General features: G+C 44.8%; 1 protein-coding gene across 1 annotated transcript in view; it reads left to right on the top strand.

Moving 5' to 3' along the window:
* The window catches only part of Alpk1 (alpha kinase 1), a 92,444-nt gene that overhangs the window by 14,330 nt on the left and 61,880 nt on the right, over nucleotides 1-16,234 (top strand). The window lies entirely within an intron of this gene.

Raw genomic sequence — 16,234 nt, 5'->3', positions numbered from 1 at the left:
GCCTGCAGGCCAGAAGAGGGCACCAGACCCCATTACAGATGGTTGTGAGCCACCATGTGGTTGCTGGGAATTGAATTCAGGACCTTTGGAAGAGCAGGCAATGCTCTTAACCTCTGAGCCATCTCTCCAGCCCCTCCACTGGTCTTCTGAACAAAGCCTCATGTAATGAAATCCCTCCTTCTTCAAAGAGACGTTCAACCATTTGCGACCACAGAAGTCTTGATATATGTTTTGAATGTTGAACCCTGAAAGTGCTCATGCCTTTTTCATCCTTGGAACCACTCCAGACCCGGGCACACAGCAAGTGCTCAGAAAATTTTCATTAACTTACATTGGTGGAAGAAAGTTGCCATAGACTTTTCTTTTTAAGAATTGGTGTTCTTGCTGGGTGGTGGTGGCACATGCCTTATTTATTTTTTTAATTTATTTTTATTGAGCTCTACATTTTTCTCTGCTCCCTTCCCTGCCTCTTCCCTCCCCTTCTGCTCTCTCCCATGGTCCCCATGGTCCCAATTTACTCCGGAGATCTTGTCTTTTTCTTCATTCTATGTAGATTAGATCCATGTTTGTCTCTCTTAGAGTCCTCATTGTTGTCTAGGTTCTCTGGGATTATGATTTGTAGGCTGGTTTTCTTTGCTTTGTGTTTAAAAACCACTTATGAGTGAGTACATATATATGATAATAGTATTTCTGGGTCTGGGTTACCTCACTCAAAATGATGTTTTCTAGTTCTATCCATTTGCCTGCAAATTTCAAGATGTCATTATTTTATCTGCTGTGTATTACTCCATTGTGTAAATAAACCACATTTTAATTATCCATTTTTCGGTCAAGGGACATTTAGGTTGTTTCCAGGTTCTGGTTATGACAAACAATGCTGCTATGAGCATAGTTGAGCACATATCCTTGTAGCATGGTTGAGGATCCTTTGGATATATACCCAAAAGTGGTATTTCTGGGTCTCAAGGAAGGTTGTTTCCTAATTTTCTGAGAAATCACCACCCTGACATCCAAAGTGGCTGTACCAGGTTGCACTCCCACCAGCAATGCAGGAGTGTTCCCTTTACCCCACAACCTCTCCAGCATAAGTTGTCATCAGTGTTTTTAATCTTGGCCATTCTTGCAGTTGTAAGATGGACCCTCAGAGTTGTTTTGATTTGCATTTCTCTGATGACTAAGGATATTGAGCATTTCTTTAAGCGTCTTTCAGCCATTTTAGATTCCTTTGTTGAAAGTTCTCTGTTTAGGTCTGTACTCCATTTTTTTTTTTTTAATTTGGTTTCTTCGAGACAGGATTTCTCTGTGGCTTTGGAGCCTGTCCTGGAACTAACTCTGTAGACCAGGCTGGTCTCGAACTCACAGAGATCCACCTGCCTCTGCCTCCCGAGTGCTGGGATTAAAGGCGTGTGCCACCATCGCCTGACTGTACTCCATTTTTTATTGGATTATATTTTCTTTTGATGACCAATTTCTTGAGTTCTTTGTATATTTTGGAGATCAGACCTCTGTCTGATGTGGGGCTGGTGAAGATCTTTTCCCATTCTGTAGGCTGTCATTTTGTCTTGACCGGGCACACACCTTTAATACCAGCACTCAGGAGGCAGAGGCAGACGGATCTCTGTGAGTTTGAGGTCAATCTGGTCTGTGGATCGAGTTCTGTAACAGCCAAGGTTGCACAGATAAACCCTGTCTGGAAAACCAAAATAGAAAAGAAAAGAATTGGTGTTCTTGAAACAAAATAGAGAAGAAAAGAATTGGTGTTCTTGACGAGAGCAGAATTTATAGTAGGCAGACTACAAAGTAGAAGATATAGACACGTTTTTAAAAGTCCCTTACGCCAATACAGTTGACATTTGTTTTTTTATTTCTGTCCTGGTTTGGTTTCTGTCCTGGTTGTTGTGACAAACACAGGATCAGAAGCAACTTGGGGAGAAAAGGGTTTATTTAGCTTACACATCAGTCCATCATAAAAGGACTTCAGGGCAGGAACTCAGGGTAGAACCTGGAGGCAGGAACTGAAGAGGTCGAGACCATGGAGGAACATTGACTCCTGGCTTGCTTTCTGTTGCTTGCTCAGTCTATCTTCTTATAGTACCTAGGACCACCTGCCCAGAGGTGACTCTACTCCCTGCGAGCTGGGCCCTCCCACACCAGTCAATAATCAAGCCATTCCTCCCATTCCTCCCCACATCCCATTTTCAAGCGTTTGCTGTGCTCTTTCCTGCTACTGGGATTGCTCCATGCTGCCCACCTGCAATAGCAACCCTTTGGTTACCATTTTTGATTGAACAGGGATGGACAGCTAACTCTAGGAGTTGTTGAAACCATGCCTTTCTAAGATTTTATGTCTGAGTTAAGAATGCCATGGCTGAGTCACTGTTGAGGGCATGATTCAGGGAGGGGTCATGTCAGCAGACCTGATCAGAAGCCTGGTTGAAAAGGGATACCCAGAAATGCCTGCTGGCTTCACCTCTGTTCCCTTACCAACTAACATGGTGCCTGGCACTTAGTAGGCCCTGTGAGGCCCAGGGAAAGACTGACACAGACAGCTGCTCTAACAGCTTCCTTTTCCTGGTTTTACTCCCCACCCCCTGTAAGATGACTTCCTGTCCTTCTTTCTAAGAGACATGCTTTTGTCTGTCCAGCAAACCCCACCTAGACCAAAGCTAGTCGGGTGCATCTAGTTCCCACAATCAAATTAAACCTAAGAATGTCCTAACTTGGGAACCCTGTGAAACATGGTCCCACAAATCTTCTTGTTTCCAGAGACACAGGTACGTACCCTCTTGGAAACCGGAAATCTTAGTGAGCTGTCCAGAAATCACTGAGTTAAAGAAGTGGGCATGCCTCTCTTTTACCATTGGGAATCTTCGATTTTTGAGATAGAGAAAAGTGCATAAATTAAAATACAACTGAAATAAAGGGATTATATTCAAAAAGGAAAACCCAGCAGCTGCCTTTAAAGGCAACCTCTGAAGAAAATGTAAACCCGATCCTAATGTGAGGGTACATTTCAGAAAGAGCCTCTGTTCACAACGATCCAGGCACTGTTGGTGGCACACAGCATCGGTTAGTGCCTACAGGAAGGATCAGGCCCGGTCGGGAGGGATTTGCCAACATGAGCTCTGGAGAGGAGAGCAGGGCAGGCCTACATTAGGCTTCTGGAATATCAACGGGCTGTGTTTGTGCTAGTGCAGGAGACTCCTGTGCAGGTTCTGCCTCTTGACTCTGTTCTGTGCAGGAGATGGAAGAGAAGAGTCTTTTTTTTCCCCCTTCCCACCAAGCAATAGACCAGCACCCCTGCCCTGGAGGACATAGGTAAACAAAGAGGGGGACTTTGCAGTTTAAAGGACCATAAGCAATCATCATAGGTTGAATAATAAACAAAATGCTTGAAGGCAACTAGGAGGTTGCACACCCTTGAACTAGGTCTATGGCCTTGGTCAAGCCACCAAACCTCTAGTAACTGAGAGTTACAATACTTCACCTTAAGTGCCTGTAATTTCTTAACCCAGTGCTAAACGCTGAAAGGTCACTCCTGGGGGTGGGGGAGTGTTATGTAAGTTGCCAGTGCTTTTGTAATGCCAACATTAATGCAAAGAAGATTTGTTCGTCAGAAGAAAAGGTAAATATATTGCCTTCAGTGTGGAAATAGAGCGCTGCTGCTTAAGTTGAATGCTTCCTCGCTCTTGCCGTCCTAACACGGCTCCCTAAACAGTAGGGAATGAAAGGGGGCACAATAAATGTCTGACTACAAGACAAACGCTCATCAGTCATGGCTGTCAACAAATCAGTCAACCAACCAATCAATCAATAAAAACTTTCCAGCTAAAGAAGCCCTGTGTAAACTCTGAGGTTCCATCTTCTGGAGACCTTAAGAGCGATTTGTTAACTGTGTGACCTGCAGGTGGCGAACTTGGACAATAGAAACCCTAAGCAGCGACTGCCTGGCCAAAGAAAGCTGGGGTTTGCGTTTAAAACCAAACAACCAAATAACCAACGAAACAAACAAACAAACAAACAGAAACTCTGGTGCTCTCATAAAGGTTGATTGTGGTTTTACGACAAAAGGATTCCTTAGGATGAGAGAAAAACCTCTGAAGAGACTGTTTATCTGGGGAAGTGGTTTTACTCTGTGCCACACGGTTGAGGGGCTGCTAGAACTTTTGGTTCTGGCTGAGAGTCCACACTGGCTATAGTGTCTGATGCTACAGAAAGGTGCGCAGTGCGGAGACCATAGGCTCCTTTCCCAGCAGCCCCTGCGTGTTTGTAGAAGCGCTGCCTCTCCAATATGTGGACACACAGGTACGCGATAAGCCAAATCCATGCTGTGCCCACAGTGCCTATACCTTTCTGTCTATATAAATAATTATGCACTCCGCTGCTTGCTTGTGGCCACAGTTGAGTGTTTGTTCTTCTTCCTCCCCACGGTAACCCTTTAGAGACCAATTACCGTCCTTTATTGACATCGTTTTGCTGCCTGACAGAGATTTCCCGAGCGGCACATCAGGCATTCAGGGCTCCTAAGAGACCTCTTTAACACTCTCACGTAATCTATTTGTTCTACTTGAGAAACGTTTTTCTCTCTTAAAAATTCTACCACAGAGTAAGATGGAATTTTTACCATCCCACGCCGCAAAGCCATTATTTGTGGGGCTGGGGGGGGGGGGCGGAGATCGGTGTGGCTTCCCAAACTTTGCCTGTTCATGGAGTGGCCCGAGAGGTTTTGTTGGTCTTTTTAGCTGTGAAAGGCCAGCAACTCCCCCGACATGATAGATGGGTGACCTTTTACTGCATTACGAATCAGGGTCACCATTTCCAAAGAGCCTCTTGGCTTGTGGGTCAGGTGGAAGGACATCTCTGGGCTTCCATGGTTCTCTGCCCTGCCATTTATCACCGGGCTGTAATGATCACCTCCACACCCTGGGCTCCCCATGAATGCGAGCGTTTGGAGTCAGCATATCAGTGTCTTAATCATCTGTTCGCTCTCTGCCTATGTCTGGCGTGTACGCGCTGTGGACGATGAAATCCTTGTGCTTGGAGATGATGCTTGGAGACAGTGAGCGAGGTGAAGACCAGATTAGAAGAGGAAATACAAGCCAACTGCTTACGGAGCAATGTACCCCATATGAAACAATATTTTTTTTCTTAAGGAATAGAAAAAGAAAAAAAGAACCGTCTGTGGTGGCCCACGTCTTTAATCCCAGCACTTGGGTGGCAGAAGCGGAATCTCTGAGTTCAAGGCCAGCCTAGCCTAGTAGAGTGAGTTCCAGGGCAGTCAGAGCTACACAGAGAAACCTTGTCTCTAAAGAAATAAATAACCAACAACAACAATAAATAGGGCATGTTTAATCGAATCCATTCATTTTTATGCTCTTAAGAAGCTAAGGTACAACTGAATTTTGGTGGCTTTTTCCCGGGAAAAGCTTGTGTCTCCGGAGACCTCGGGGTTGCTTGCTTCTGCCCTTTCCTAAATACCCGAGTGTCATGTCTTCAAAGCAGAATCCTTAGCTCTCAGGATGAGGCAGATTTGGTTTGCAGATTGCTTTTCAATCGTGAAGACGCAGCTCATCTATGATGTGGTAAATTAGAACCTTCCAGAAAGCTTGGAAATGATGTTACGTCAGGATGGATTTGGGGTTCAGGAGAGATGGCTCAGAGGTGAGAGATGTACTCACTGACCGTACAGATGACCCGGCATCCATTCTCAGCCCCCACTTTAGGCAGCTCCAGGAGATCTGATGTCTGTGGCTTCCACAGGCACCTTCACCCTGTAAATACACCCTGACGCACGCATAGATACCCCAATTAAAATAAAATAGGTATTTTTAAAGTTATTTTTAAAAGATTGGGCTTGGATTTGAAAATACCATCAGCGAAAGACAGACCAGAGAGGGGGTGGTCAAGAAGAATGTGTGTGATAAGAAACACACATTGATTGACAAGTAGGAGCAGTGTCTGTCCATGCCACTCCCACGAAGTGCCCCGAGTAGACAGTGGGACATCTGGCACGAAACAACAGCAACGTTCAAGAACACAAGGACACACACACTGATGGAGTACAGGACTGCCGTGTCTGTCCGTGGCAAACACTCAGTGAAGACTAGTTAAATAGTCTTTGATAGCCTCTTAATTCCAAAGAGAGCCTCTGCTGCAGAGTATCACAATAGCAGCGTCATACACTTTCATGCTTTATGGTGGTGGTGGTGAGGGGGCTATAAGGAAAGATGCTGTAATGGATAAGTAACAGACCAAGCAAGCAGCCCATTCTGAAAAGCATCCTCTAGCCTTCGTGTGTAAAATTCTGTTAAATTTACATTCTGTTAAATTTCTAGCACCTTGACTTAATTAAGTGTGGGTCACTGCTGAGTTCTGCATGACCTACCACCAACACCTGCGATGCTTAGTGTTCATTTGACAAACTCCCAAGGACCTCTGGACATAGTTGGCAAGGATTATCCCAATCACACTAATTGATGTGGGAAGAACCATTTTAATTGTAGGCAAGACCATTCCCTGGGCAGAGGACCCAGGACTATATATATATCAATGGAGAAGGCAAACATTCATTGCTTCCTGGGCCTAGGCTGTGCGTGCAATGTAGCCTGAAGCTTCCAACTCCTGATGCCTTGACTTCCGCAACACGATGGGTTATACCTTAAACTGTGAGTCAAACAATTCTTTGTCCCTCAACTTGGGTTTGTTGAGTTATTTTTATCACAGAAACAGGACACACGCCTGCACGCACATGCGCACGTGCACACACCAGTGCAGAACCTCAGGTGGACGACTTGGAGTTAGCAAGTTTGAACAAGAGCAACAGTGGTCCAGTGTTCCTCTTTGCTGTGGTTCTTCAGTACCCCTTTCCACATTTACTCCGCAGTTTCTGCTGATGCAAACTATTTTGCTTAGTTTTCCATGAACTTGACATGAACTAGAGTCATCTGGGAAGAAGGAACCTCGAGTGAGAAATGCCTTCCTCTTTTTGGCCTGTGGACAAGTCTGCAGGGCATTTTCTTGAAGGATGATTGATGTGGAAGGACCCAGCCACTGTGGGTGGTGCCACGCCAGGTCGGGTGGTCCTAGGAGGTATCCGAAAGGTAGTTCAGGAAGCCTCTGGTGTTTTGCTGAGCATGTTTGCCAGGAGATCTGCTACTTTGCAGGAAGATTCTCTTCATTCCTGAGTAATATTCCATGCAGTGGATAGTCCACATTTTATTTATCTGTCACTGGTGAATAGACCTTCGGGTTCTGCTGCTTTGTCAACGTGATTGATGCCTCTGGGAGCAGTTGTGGGTGACTGCTGGGATTCACATGTTTTCATTTCTATTGGGTTCATCTTCTGGAACGATCTTCTGGAAAGATCGTTTACGACAAACTGATTTTTATTTTTTTTCCTGAGGCAGGGTTTCTCTGTAGCTTTGTGTGGTCTAAATATTTTGAAAATAAGCACATTTTTAAAACATGGCAGCATCTCAACAAATGACAAGCTAAGGGCTGGAGAGATGGCTCCGAGGTTAAGACCACTGGCTTCTTTTCCAGAGGACCCGGGTTGAATTCCTGGTTGCCCACATGGCAGCTCACACCTGCCTGTAACTCCAGTTCCAGGGAACCTGACAGTCTCAAACAGATGTATATACAGGCAAAACACCAAGGCACATAAAATAAAAATAAATTGTATGCAAAAAACCAAATGACAAACTAATTCTTCGTTAGATCTCAGGATTTCCCTTCAACCAGTTTTCATAGTCTATCAAAATTATCCTAGAAAACATACATAAACTTCATGAGATTTTAATAGATTTTTTTTTAGATTAGACTTTTTTTTTTTTTAGCCCAACACGCTCTCACGTACCTTAGGCTGCCCTTCCTTGGCCATGCCGTGTAGACAAGGATGACTGTGGGCCTTTGGTTCTCCTGCCGTTAAATCTGAGTACAGGGACTTCAGCTGTGCACCGCCTCACCCCATTTATTCAGGGCCATTCCTGTGCTTCCGGCATGCTATGCTAGCTAGCACTCCACGAGCTGAGCTACATTCCAGCCCGTGGTAATTTTATGTCTCTGTTGTTTTATGCCACTATTTTGTGGTCATGTTCATTCACGCGCCTGGCTGTTGGAGCTTGTGGCTCTCCTCCCACTGCTTTGCAGCAAAGGCTGATTTTTAACTTCTCTGCTTTTTCCTCATTAGAGACTATGCAACTATGAGTTTTCTTCTGGGTCTAGTTTGGTCACATTGTTTAGTTCAGAAATGTGTTGAAAAATGATAGAATTATGTCTAGAGGCTACTGAAATTTCCAACATTTCAAGTTACCCTCACTGGAAGACACAGATGGACCAAATCAAGGGGAAGAATGAACAGTCAGGGTAAGATGTTTTGTAGAGGGCTGTCCAAGTCAGAGAAGCTTGGGACCGAGCACAAAATCTAGTTCCGAGTTTCCTGCTCAAAAGCAATGATGCGGGTTAGGGTTTGTAATCAAACGGAAAGAAACTCATCATTTGATATGGAAATAGAACTCCCACTTGCTTTGCAGTCATAGAACTTACTGGGTGGGCCTCAAGCAAAATCATTGATCATTATGACAGACCATCATATCAGTTTTTACCCAGTAATTTTCAAAATTGCTAACTAATAACTTTATAACCAATTATATATTTGTAAGTTAGTTATCAGAAAGTAAGGAAAGCAGAGTCCACCTTGTTTGTATATAGAATGTCTTGTTTTTATAGAGCCTGATGATTAAGAGAGCATCTTTAGTGTATTTGTGTGTGTGTGTGTGTGTGTGTGTGTGTGTGTGTGTGAGTGAGAGAGAGAGAGAGAGAGAATGTATGTGTATGTGTGGTGTGTAAGTGTGTCTGTGTGTGTATGTGGGTGTGTAGTGTATATGTCTATGTAGGGTGTGTGTGTGAATGTATGTGTATGTGAAGTATGTAAGTGTGTCTGTGCGTGTATGCAGTGTGTGTGTGGTATGTATGTATATGTGTGGTGTGTGAGTGTGTGTGTGTATGTGTGTGAGAATGTATATGTATATGGAGTGTGTAAATGTTCTGTCTGTGTATGTGTGTGTAGTACGTATGTGTATGTGGAGTGAGTGTGTGGTGTGTATGTGGTGTGTGTGTGTGTATGTGGTGTGTGTGTGTGTATGTGGTGTGTGTGCCCGTGCCCATGTGGAGGTCAGAGGACATTTTGTGAGTCAGTTCTCTCCTTCCTCTCTGGTCCTCGGGCTTGGCAGCCAATACATTTGCTTATCCACCTCACAGCCTTCTTTCTTTACCTTTAGCTCAAATGCACACACACACACACACACACACACACACACCCGCGCATGCTTTTTCTGCAATGTTATACAGTTTCTAGTGTGTCCCATGTGTTGACTTTCAATCCCTGCATTATTTAACCACTGCTTTGCTGGATGTGCTCAGTTCACCTGTCTTTGTGGGAAAGCGAGCTACCTACAAACTGCAAGCAAATTTAATGCTATTCCATGTGAGATTCCAGGAACAAGGCTGGTGACATCACCGGGCCTGGCTCCCCTGCTTATTCGGGAACAGAGTCCCTACTCAGAGCATGTGGTTAGCACTTGATCCTAATCAAAGGACCCCAAATGTTTGGATCTAGTTCATTTTAATCTTAGCTGAAAAGAGTGTAGATGGACACTTAGGGCAGAGTGAAGGCAGCATAATATCTCCCCTTCAAGTGCTGCACAGCCTTCAGAATGCGACCTGGATTTCGGCCTCGTAATTCTCCTTGAAGCAAACAGAAGGGCCTCACAGCACAGAAAGCAGCGGTTTATGAGGCCAGTACAGACAGCCGCACAAGAGGACTCTGTTCATGGTCTTCAAAGTGAGGCAGCGATGGCATGGTTGCTGCTGTGGCCACATGTAATATCGCCTGTAGCTCTTTAAAGAGGATTAGCCCAGCGTGCTGAGAGCATTCAAAGCTGGATTTCATGTCGGGCTGAATATGCTAATGAGATGGTAATGTGTACGGCAAACATTTCGTAATATCAAATCCCTTCCAAATCAGCTTTGTCCCTCCCACAGTGGGAAACCAAACTTCAACTTATCAGAAGGGCTAGTTCTTTCTGCCTCGTGTATCTACTTGGATAAAAGATGAAGTTCAATATATGTGCATTCATATTTAAGCTAAATTCAACTCCAATGTAAGCAGAAAATCAAAGGCTGTTTATAGACAGTCATTTAAAAAGAATTTTACTAGGTCTCTCTGCCCCCAGGGGTGAGTGTAAAATACTCGATCCTTGTAGAAAGCAATAAATACATTGCTGTAACTTCGCTTTAGAATTTCTTTTTGTGATTCATTCTCTCTCTCTCTCTCTCTCTCTCTCTCTCTCTCTCTCTCTCTCCCTCTCTCCCTCTCTCTCTCTCTCTGTTGGAAAACACTGCCTCATGACTTCCCAGATCGTGTCTCCACTCATCCAGATATGAGATTTGCTGCTTTTGTTTTTTAAGCTTGCTGTGTGCTTGGGGGATGATACACAAGTTGGTTCCAACTTAGTACTTCCGTTTCAGAGCCTCTCTGGCATGGCCAAGGTGAATTCTTTGCAAGGCTGCGATTGCAACCCATGCAGCTGCATCCAGCATCCTTGCATCCATGCACATGGTTCCCAGAGACTGAAAACCCCCTGAAGACTTCATCTCAATGGCTGGGAAAGAGAGAACCAGCAAACACATGGAACCCAGTGCCCGTGGCTCGAAGTCTGATGCGTGAGCTTTTGTTAGTTATCATCATCTCATTGCACTTGACTGAGGAGCTTAGGCTTCCTTAGTTTTTGTTGGTTAGAAATGGTGCGTGTGTGTGTGTGTGTGTGTGTGCGTGCGTGTGTGTGTGTGTGTGTGTGTGTTTATCGAAGTTTTGAAGGGTTTGTCTGTGGACACAGAGGGACGGTGATACATATTCATGAAAGACTGCTCTCTCCACTCCATGTTAGCTCTGACAAAGCCTGAGCTGTTTCACACAGCAAGCTGGACTGGGGTTGTGTGTGGGGGGCTGCATGGCCAGATTAGTGCAAACAGTGAGCCCACTCCTCTGCTTGTTAGGCCTTTTCCTGACAATTTCCCCAATTGTCGCTTGTGACAAGGCTGTCACTAGGTGATGGCTTCTTTTGGCCATTTTGAGATAAAGATAATTTCCTTAACTTCCATTTTATTTGACCACAAGCACTGTGGTTGAGAGAGGAAGTCCTTCCGCAGTTTAGGGATCAGGGCACTGTCACTTCAAAGGCAACTTTGATCTAAAAATATGTGCTGTACCAAATTCATTATGTCTTTCCTTAAAGAGCTTTTAAATTTATTGATCTTCTCCGCAATTATTCTCCTTTTACATCCAGTAAGGATGTATGAGATGCAGTGTTGGAAGAGCCTAAGGAGGAGTTGGGGGCTGCAGCCAACTGGCCGCTTCTAAGAACCGAACAACAGGTGCTTTTGTTCCCTCCTTGAGCCTCTGCTGAATCCCTGAGCAACAGAGCCCCTCTGCTGCTTGCGGACGCACACTGATATCGGTACCAACAGAATAAGACAAAACGACGTTTGATATTGCAGCTCAATAAAGGAAAAAAATTCTATACAAAAATGGTGCCAACGGTCGTCTCGCACCCCCCCACCCCCATTGTGCCCACAATTTTGAAGGCCAGCTCACAGGGACTGTGCAGGGATAGCACGGCCTCTTTGTTGATGAATAATTTGGCTTCCACCGGGAACAGTCTTCCCCTGGGCTGAGGGTTAGCTTGATTAAGTTCATATAATTGGATTGATGGAAGATTATACAAAGCAGAAAAACAAGAGGATAAAAATCTCTATGGTTATACGTGAAAATTTCCTTTAAAGTAATAAGAGCCCAGGACCAATCTGGGAGATGACAGAGGGAGGAGCAAGGAGGTTCTCAAGAAATCAGTACAAAATATTTTAATGCACAAAAAATGTCATTGCTCGTAGGAGAAATAGTCTGGGTGATTGAAGAAGAATTTTTTTGGTGTGGCATCTTTAATTTGCTTTCGAATAGTTCTAATCCATACACACGCATGGAATGCGCATGTAAATAAGCATGTTCGGCAAGTGTTCTGCACAGGGTAATTAGACTTCATTATCCTTTGAACTTGGCTGTGTATTTAAATTTTTCATCATACAAAAACCATCTTCAAAATAAAATGTGTGGGGGGCGGGGAGGGACCAAAGCTTCAGCGTAGGAACACTTATGACCTGGGGAGCAGGCCCTCTTTCTGGAGACTTTACTGCTCTTCAGTTCCTTCTGCTCTTGCTGTTTCAAGATGCAGATACGTGAAATCGCTGTGGTTTCAACAACACCTGAAATGCAGTGCAGGGTAGAATAGTTTCCATGAGAAGTATCACGATCAACCATTCGCTTCTCGAACATCACATATAATGGTCAATTTTGGACTGAGCAAACGGCTGGTGTTCATTCCCGCAATTGAGAAAAGTTTAAACAGCTTAATCCAAGTTTTCTTGTCCCGAGTGCTCTTATTTCTCGCCATTTCAGAATACCTAGGTAGTTTTGGTGGTTAGTAAATTCATTTCGGCACGCCATAATTTCAAAGTCTTAGTCATTCAGGAAAATATGTAATTTCTTCTCCCAGTGTTGGAAATCCAAACCTAGGGGCTCATGTCTGCTACCAAGTTACACCCCTGATTTGTAAGCATGTTGAAACATGTTTAACACGTGCTGTCAAATCATGTCCTTAGGCTCCCAAAAGAATGGAAAGTGCTTCTTTTAAAAAAATCAGGTCTTTGAATTTCCCAAAATGCTTGTATTATAAGACTACCATTGTTTTGAAAAGCTGGTTTGGCACCAGGGAACGCGTGCTTCCTAGGCACTAGGATGCCCACAGCTTTCTCAGCAATGCCAGGCACTCCGTGTTATGTCAGTTCATCCTGATTGAGAGGGAGATAGTATGGTTAGCTCAGATTCATGCATGAGGAAATTGAGGTCCAAGTGTTGTGGCCCTTTCTCACATCTGGTCAACCGTACAACCAGGATTCAGACTCAAAAACTTGGGATCTCAAGCAGTGTTGTTACCACAGGGTCAGAAGGCACAGGGCTCACAATACATGAATGGGCCGGTTTGCTGCTTACACCAGGCAAGGGAAAGTGTGTCCTATCTACAGCCCCAGTTCCTTGAGCTCCCCAGGTTCAGTGTCCTTCCCTGTGTGCTCTGAACAAATAGACTGAGATGCGAAGAGAAAGAGAAAGAAGGGCTGAAGAGGAACCATCGCTTCTCTTGACTTTATCTCTTGTCCTTTCTCCCTCTCACCGACAGAGATTGACCTCTGAGGTCTGCTTGGTGGGGACAGCAGGATTCAGCATCCACAGCTCTGTCATAAACAGCCCCTTCGTTACAGAACTCTGATGTAATTTCTCTTGACGGTCATTTAAACCTGGAAACCTTGATTTGGTTCTCCTTGTGAAATCGGTCAAGGGAGGAGGGATGTGGTGGGGTTTAAGAAGGAGCTTTTTTTGTGTTAGGGGGGTAGGGAGAGGACCTCTGTGTTGCCTTAGAGTTCACCTGCTCTGTGACATGCAAATGAACGACCAAAGCTGGCAGCCAGCAGCCCCATCAGCCTGCCTCGGAGGAGACAAAAGTAAACATGTCCTCAAAGAGATTGAACTGAAATATGATATCAGCTGCAAGGGAGGACCATCTCCTCTGGTCAAATGAGAAAAAAAAATCATATTATCCTCACTGCAGTATACAAATAGCTTGTAAGCCACATTCCCCATCTCGGATGGCGACTATGAAGTGCTAACCTCGCGGCTGCAGGCCAGCCTGATCCCATCTCCAAACACAAACACTTCTGCCTCGGTTTTGGCTGGGGGCAGTGCACTGGCCTCCCAACCCCCCCCCCCCCCCCCGGCTCCCCCCCCCCCCCGTTAATTGGCTGAGACCACCAGAATTTGGAGGACACAGATGTCACTGATAGTTTTCCTAGGGAACACATTCATGCCCATCTGTTGCAGCCTAGAAGGCTGTTCATATATCCACAAGGCCTTCATTTAATTCTTGTCAGAAAGTAATGTAAATCCAGTTTACCTCAGAGGTCGCAGCCGAGATTTATGCCAATGAGCCCCCTGCAATTTACACACACTGTAGTTGTATAGGATGAAAAGAAACCCTTTCATGTCGGTGCATACTAACCAGAACGCCTGCCTTCCGAGAGGCTTTTTGACTGAGCTTTCTCCTGATTTTAATACAGCCCATGCCAGTTGGTGTACCCAGCTTTAGAGGGGAAAAAAAGAAGAAGGGGAAAAAAAAAACCCTAATCTTTAAAGTTTCTTCTTTTATAAGAGGTGAAGGCGAAAGAGAGAAATCTTAGCAAGAGGCAGTATCTAATCTGTAATTATCTGGCAAGGGACGGGAAGCCCCCGCCCTTTGATAGAGGCTGGCAGGAGAGCTGTTCTGGCTTGAATTATTGGAGTTTGAGGGCTAGAGAGAATTCAGTTGTGAGCAATTATCGTTCAGTGTGAAAACGGTAGGACTGCCCCTTTGAATTAGTTCTGCTGACTTCTCAGTTGTCTCTCTTTAGTATGGATGGAGGGGACGGTGGGATTTGATGAATTTTCTTCAGAACAAGATAGGCAGAAGTTCACAGGTAAAGTGGAAGAGTCCGCGCCGAGAGAGCGATTTTAAGGGACACCTGAGAACGGTTCAGCGAACGTCCACAGATCATGTCATTCTGTGTATTGATACATTTGGAAATATTCGGGTTTGTGGCCATAGGTTGGAGGGCAAAGGGCTTTGAAAAATACCCTCGGGGTCAAAGTGTTCTTGAAATTCTGAATACACCCCTTTCAGGGTGTATGACCTTGGCAGGACCCTCAACCTTCTCATCTCTAGAGTGGGGATAAAGCCAACAGCCCACAGTTTCCTGTCTGGGTGGACAGCACAGTATCTCAGGCACAGAAAGGACTTAGCTGCTGGCAGCTGTCCCTTCTCACCTTTGTCCAGAGTGGCAAGTGTTACAATGGTACAAAATCTCTCATCGTTTTGATCGCTACAATGCTTTTCCACATTTGCAAAAGCAACATGTTAAAGGGAGGATAGAATGAGAGATTTTCTTTTCCACAATTCATCTTTTTTGTTTGTTTGTTTTTGTTTTTGTTTTCAGCTGTTTAGTTTATTTTGTCCTAGAGAAATGCTTGCCTTTGGGTCAGAGAAAGCCTGGCCGTTTTCCCCATTGAGTCAGAGCCTCTGATTTCCCAGGACAGCATTACTAGGCAATGTGCTTCTGGGGTGCTGTAGATCATGCCCATTTGCTTCTGCCAATAGCTTTGAAGTACGTGGGGTGATTATTTTGGACATTTAACCTTTTGTTTGTATTTCGCTTTCGATAGGATTAAATTTCGGTTGTGTTTTTCCAAGCACACCCTAACAGGATCTTGCACCGGAGGAACCTAAGAATGTTCTGTTGGCAGGGGCTGGAGGCAGTTGGGCCCTGATTGAAAACACAGTGTGTTGTTCATCACACATGGAGTAGATACTCCAAGCGTGCACTGTGTGGGCTTAATTGCAGAACTGGATGGGACAGGCATTGCATTTTGCGGGCTAATAGTCACACTATAGGGGCTGATGTCCAGGGTTGTTTACTAGCAAAACCGGGGGCCAGAACAAAACCAATATAGCTTCAGAATGGAGGTTGGGAGGATGGCTCAGTGAGTAAGAATGTTCATTGTACAAGTAGGAAGGTCCGAGTTTGAATCTGTAGCACCCACATAAAAAAAGTCATGTTGCACTAAAAGCTATTATAAATATGTCGTATACAGTATACAATATAAGTTCTTTTCTAACCTATTGGCTTCAAATGAAATTTGATGTGAGAAGCCACACTATAAAGCAGCCGGAAATGAGCCAGCTCTGAGGCCTTTCTGCCAACCACTCATCCCGTCCATCTTCTCTGTCTTGGAGCATGCAGGTTTTAGAGTACAAAATGCTTTGTATAGACGTGCACTGTTTGCCCATTGTGATTCCACAAGATCAGCTGCGGGGGAAGCCATGCGGGCTGTGCACATAGCAGTGTGGATGAGATGGGTCTGCAGGGCATGTTCCGCTTCCTGCTAAGTCAAGTGCTTCACTTAAAGTTATTACTGGATTTATTTCAAGGGGGGGTGGGGAATCTACTGTGCTCATAAATAAAGACCCCGCTCCCGGCTGACTGTATTGAGGTCTCCTGGGAGGAGATATATTGCCTCCTGTCAGGGTTAATCTAT

The sequence above is a fragment of the Microtus ochrogaster genome, chromosome 21 (assembly GCF_000317375.1).
Source record: "Microtus ochrogaster isolate Prairie Vole_2 chromosome 21, MicOch1.0, whole genome shotgun sequence".
Classification (NCBI taxonomy): Eukaryota; Metazoa; Chordata; class Mammalia; order Rodentia; family Cricetidae; genus Microtus; species Microtus ochrogaster.
Note: the sequence above shows the minus strand (reverse complement) of the source record. Positions and strands in the feature narration are given on the sequence as shown.